General features: G+C 43.9%; 1 long non-coding RNA gene across 1 annotated transcript in view; it reads left to right on the top strand.

The window, feature by feature from the left end:
* The first annotated feature begins 939 nt into the window (after window positions 1-939).
* LOC138788724 (uncharacterized) overlaps window positions 940-6000 on the top strand; it is a 153238-nt gene continuing 148177 nt past the window's right edge. Inside the window, exon 1 of the long non-coding RNA XR_011362636.1 lies at window positions 940-1005. This is a non-coding gene — a long non-coding RNA (uncharacterized lncRNA). The remainder of the gene's footprint in view (window positions 1006-6000) is intronic.

The raw sequence follows: 6000 nt of genomic DNA, 5'->3' as shown, positions 1-6000 counted from the left end.
TTGTGATGTGCGCATTTCATATTTCCTTGTTTTCAATAAACCTATTAAAAATAAAGTCATTCAAGGGATTCTTTTTTATGAAGACTTGGCTGGATCTTGTCTCTGAGTTCTAGCCCTGCCCCCTAAGTGATGTCACTATCTCTGACCAGCCCTCCTGCCTACATCACCATCTCCTATCTGTCTATCTATCTATCTATCTATCTATCTATCTTTATTGGGACATTTAGGAAGAGTGAAGTGTGTTTACAACATGCTGCTTCCTGCTGAAAGATCCAGAGTCGGCAGGGAATAAATGCTGCAGATGCTTCATCCTCACGGTGCAATAGCCTGCAATAAGATGCTCTGCAACCACTTTGGCTGGGGAACTGGCAGGAATGATGTGGGAGGGGAGTAGGCAGGATGGGAGAACTGTGATGAACAACGGGAAATTTAAATAGTGAGCAACTGCTCAACCGGGATGTTCAACCAGGAAATACAGAACTAAGATCCCCAAAACAAATGGATTTTTTGTAGTTGCATAACTGGGCAGAGCAGATATATAATGCTATCAGTTTCTAAAGCATGGTTATTTATTTATTTTTTTTACCAGATGTTGGAGTATTCCTTTAAGGATCCATATTCATTATACCAATTTGTTTCAGCTGAAACATATCATTGATGATTTATGATCATAGTCCTGCTCCTGATATATGTAGGCCATTTGTCAGAGAGTCATAGTGGGCACCCTCTCTCTAATTCTTTGGCCTGGCAAGCATAGATCATGTTACAGAGTATTCATGGGCCCTGGCATCTGCCCAGGTTTGCCTAGTGTTGATGCCAGCCCTTATGAAACCACATGTGACTAAGCATTTCTGACTGTATCTGGTGATAGGTTTCCTCACCTTTGATCCCAAGTAATCTGATTAAAAAAATGTTTTGGTCTGTTAGTCAGTTGTAACCCGGAATTTATGGTGCAAACAGCCAGATGCAAGGAGTTATCACCCAGCTTTCCACAGATCCAGAATGGTAAGCACTTATTCCCAGTTTCTAGTGCTGTAACTGTATATCAGCTTTGTGTTTACACATACTATTACTAAAGACTTTAGTATGAAATCTGTTAGCAGTACCTGATGTGTCTGTATCCAGTTTAGATGTGTGGACTTTTATACCTTAAAGGAAAGGTCCTATGCAATATAAAAATCACTGGAAGGCAGGTTGGTGCGGGAACCAACTTACCTATACTTACCCATCCCCATGCCACCTTAGCACTGCCTTACCAATATAATTCCAGCCTTACCAATATATCTCCAGCAGTTCCTGTTCCTGCAGTGTAACGTACCCCATTGATGGATTGCCTGCTCAGGCAGTCAGTGACTTGGGAGGGACACTGCAGCAGTCACTGAGTGGCTGAACAGACAATCCGTGATGAAGAGACCGGAGAGAAGCATTATGGAGGCACAGGAAGGGGTAAGAATACTTTATTATGTTCACGCACCTCCTGCCTTCCAGTGATTTTTACATTTTGTTGGACTTCCTCTTAAAGGGCAATGTGTTGTCAGAAAAGATCTAAGAATTTTTATTTCTTTACTCTTTATTATTTTGTAAATACTGACAAGGAATTATATAGACAATTATCTCAAATCTTAAAATTACACATCATGTACTACAGATGGCATATCCTTTAACATTTGACTTAAATCAGCCCTTTTTATGATAATTTTATGATAAACTATTTGGATCCCCATGCCCAGCTCACCGATCAAATTGGAACCAAAAAGTATTGGACTCCATGAACTATATAAACTAGTCCTGTGTTTCTCTTAGATCCACAAAAACATATTACTTGTTCTATAGAATTTAATAAAAGAAGGATTAGAAAATCCTGCACTTCACACTTTACCCATCCATCCTCCGGCATCCCCTCCACTGGATTCACACCCCGCCACAGGCCCCGAGGAATGACCCAGCTTACAGCTTTATCAACAGTCTTACAGAATAGCTTTACAGGCGATCAAGGAGAGGCCTGCAAGGTTACCAGTATAGCAATTGTTTCTACCTCATTCTTCGCATATGGGCCTCTACTTTTTATAACATATGTAAAACTTTGTTTATCATAAATTCCACTCCCCTCCGGACATATCTCAGGAATCTTGTTTCCATTTCACTTAGTTATCCTTTCTATGGTTCCTTGCCAGAGGGAGTTGCCATCCTTACCTTGCCCCCAACCCACCCCATGGGCACCAGTGGGAGAGAAAAAAAAAGAAAGAAAAATAAATTTTCCAATAAAACCTTTATGTTTTCTATACTTCCATTCTGGGAGGCACCAGAGATATCCAGTTCTTCAATATCTGCAGTCTGCCTACAAACTTCATTCTGTTCACCTTTTTCTTTAATTTATTGGGGGCCCTAGTTTCTATGTTCTTTCCCAAAATTCCTATCCAAGGGCATGGGGCGATGTTTTCTACAATCACTTTACTTGCTTCTTTAAAAATACCTCTCCAATATTTCCATATCCCTACAATACCCAAAGACATGTGCAGGATCTGCTACTAGTTTGCCGCATCTATGATATCTAGAATTGTGCCCTTTTATTTTATTCAGATACTTTGGGTCGCAATACAACTGATGTACAATGTTGAATTAGGTGACATTATAAATAATTTAAAGACATTGTGGGAAAATTATCAAACATGGTGTAAAGTGAACCAATCAGATTCCACCTTTCATTCCTCACAGACTCTTTGGAAAATGAAAGGTGGAATCTGATTGGTTGCTAGGGGCAAAAGAGCCAGTTTCACTTTACACCATGTTTGATAAATCTCCCCAAGTGAGTTAATATTCCTATATATTCCTAGCCACTTTTCTGGAGTTGGCCCAAAGTCTTTATCCTGGGTCCTTACTAGGGATGGTCCGAACCTGCCGAGGTTCGGGTTCGTACGAACCTGATCTCTCGGCAATGATTCCCTCTGTCTTCCACCTCCGTGCAGTGGGTGGATACAGCGGGAGGCCCGCCTGGAAAACTGGGATACAGCCTATGGCTATGGCTGTATCCCAGTTTTCCAGGCAGTCCTCCGGCTGTATCCACCCTCTCCACGGAGGTGGAAGACAGCGGGAATCATTGCCGAGAGTTCAGGTTCGTACGAACCCGAACCTCGGCAGGTTCGGACCATCCCTAGTCCTTACCACACAATTTTCTGGACCATATCTCTTAAATTGGAGTAGATTAAAGACTACTCTCTTTTTTTGTATTCCTCAATGCAATACCTTCAACCCATTTTGGTACTGGAATGAATTTCAATTTTGCTTTATTCTCTGATTTAACCCATGCCTGTTTTAAGGCCCAGTAATTCAGCCAATATTTTTCGGATACCCCATATTCTGACTGCAATCTCTCAAAAGTTTTAACTCCTTCCCCTTCCAGTAAGTCTGCAGCTCTTCTGACGCCTGCCTGGCTTTCTGGCCATTTTTTGTTACCCATATTGGGCTTGTCTCAAGGATACCCTCTGCCCCAATAATTTTTTAAAGTATTTGAAGAGTACCTCACCCAGTCCTAACCTTCTCTGCCCTTGTATTTATGCATAACCTTCACCATTTTTTTAACACTCTTCTCCAATCCAAACCGATGCAACACTGCCCACAGAAAATCCCACTACACCCTGTTGAACGCCCTTGCAGTAGCCAGTGACAGGATGGAGTGGGAGCCCTCCGTCGCTCCAACCTGAGTATTATGAAAAGCCGAGGATCTGCCAGGAATAAAACCGCTTTGATCCAAAAGCGTGGCACAATCTCTAGTAATCGTTTAGCCAATACTTTGGCGTAGATTTTAATATCCATATTAAGTAAGGATACATGTCTGTATAAACTGACATCAGTTGGATCCTTATCTTTTAGAATTAGTGTGATGGAGGCCTCAGCCATAGAGTGAGAGGGCTCCCCTGTAACCAGAGCTGTTTAATAACCCTGTGCAATGCTGGCAGAAGAACATCCCCCATTCTTTGATATATCTCGAAGGGTAATCCATCCTTACCTGGGGTGGTATTACCTCAAACCCATTGAAGTACAGTTTGGGTTTCCTCAAGGAATATAGGCTCATCACGCATCTCCCTCTGCTGTTCATTAACACATAGTAATTCAATCTCCTCCAAATACCTTTCTATCTCACTTCTCTCATATTTCAACTCTGATGTATATAAGTCCTGATAGTAATATTGAAATTCACTTTTCATTTTTCCTAAATCAAATGTTTCCTTGTCTTTAATAGAATTAACTCAAGTCCTCTTTTACATCTTTATTAATTATGAACTATTGATGAAAGTCTCTTGCTGAGCTTACCACTCTCCGTATGACTCTTTTTTCCAAGGAAATGTATTTCATGATGTGTCCTTTCACACAGGAGTTCTTCATGTGCCTTTTTGGCTGATTCCCACTAAGCTTTGTTGTCACTAGTCGGGATTGGGAGCATATTTCCTCTGTTTTACCAACTCTCCCTTCTACCTCCTGGTTTCTTTGCCTTATTTCCTTTTTCCCGCAATAATAAGGCCAGTAATAATTCCTCTTAAAAACACTTTAATGGTATCCCATACTGTTTGATCCCCAGTTTTCCTCTAAGACACATGAAATCTCCTTGCTAGTCACGAAATTTGAACACTTTTAACCAATAAGGGTTGATTTTGGTTATACAATTTCCCTGTCCCTTGTCTTAACCTTAACTCAGGGCAGTTTCTAGGTCATTTTGGCTACAGGGCGGATTTGAAAAAAGCTCCCCCCCCCCCCCCCCCAATTATAGGTTCAGATAAAAAAAAATAAAAAATATATATATATATATATATATATATATATATATATATATATATATATAATTATATAGAGCCTGTTCTCACCTCCTGCGGCGTCTCTACCACTTCCCTGCGCTGACCACCACCCCTTCTGTGGTGAACTCGTAGCAGCGGTGACAGCATGCTCAGCTAATCACTGGTTGCATGGTTGTCCCATCTCAGTAAGTGATTAGCTGAGCGTGCTGTCACCGATAATATGAGTTCACCACTTATTTTGCTTCTTATTCTTATTGCTGCAGCAAAATATCAAATGTTTTTAAGTGCCGAACAACCCCTTTAAACCCCTTCCCCCCATGTCAGCAAATTAAGCCCCCCCAGCATCCCCATGTGTACAGTTACCCCCCCCAGCATCCCCCATGTGTGCAGTTACCCCCCCAGCATCCCCCATGTGTGCAGTTACCCCCCCAGCATCCCCCATGTGTGCAGTTACCCCCCCAGCATCCCCCATGTGTGCAGTTAACCCCCCAGCATCCCCCATGTGTGCAGTTACCCCCCAGCATCCCCCATATGTGCAGTTACCCCCCAGCATCCCCCATGTTAAAAGTTACCCCCCCCCCAGCATCCCCCATGTGTGCAGTTACCCCCCCAGCATCCCCCATGTGTGCAGTTACCCCCCCAGCATCCACCATGTGTGCAGTTACCCCCTAAAGGATCCACCATGTGTGCAGTAACCCCCCCAGCATCCCCCATGTGTGCAGTTACCCCCCCCCAGCTTCCCCCATGTGTGGAGTTACCCCCCCTAGCTTCCCCCATGTGTGCAGTTACCCCCCCCCCCAGCATCCCCCATGTGTGCAGTTAACCCCCCAGCATCCCCATGTGTGCAGTTACCCCCCCAGCATCCCCTATGTGTGCAGTTACCCCCCCCAGCATCCCCTATGTGTGCAGTTACCACCCCAGCATCCCTCATGTGTGCAGTTACCCCCCCCAGCATCCCCCATGCATGCAGTTACCCACCCCAGCATCCCCCATGTGTGCAGTTACCCCACCCAGCATCCCCCGTGTGTGCAGTTACCCCCCTAGCATCCCCCATGTGTAAAGTTACCCCCCCCAGCATCCCCCATGTGTAAAGTTACCCCCCCAGCATCCCCCATGTTTGCAATTTCCCCCCAGCATCCCCCATGTGTGCAGTTACCCCACCCAGCATCCCCCGTGTGTGCAGTTACCCCCCTAGCATCCCCCATGTGTA

Source organism: Dendropsophus ebraccatus, chromosome 4 (assembly GCF_027789765.1).
Source record: "Dendropsophus ebraccatus isolate aDenEbr1 chromosome 4, aDenEbr1.pat, whole genome shotgun sequence".
In the NCBI taxonomy this organism is placed as follows: Eukaryota; Metazoa; Chordata; class Amphibia; order Anura; family Hylidae; genus Dendropsophus; species Dendropsophus ebraccatus.
This window is presented reverse-complemented; position numbering and strand designations above follow the sequence as displayed.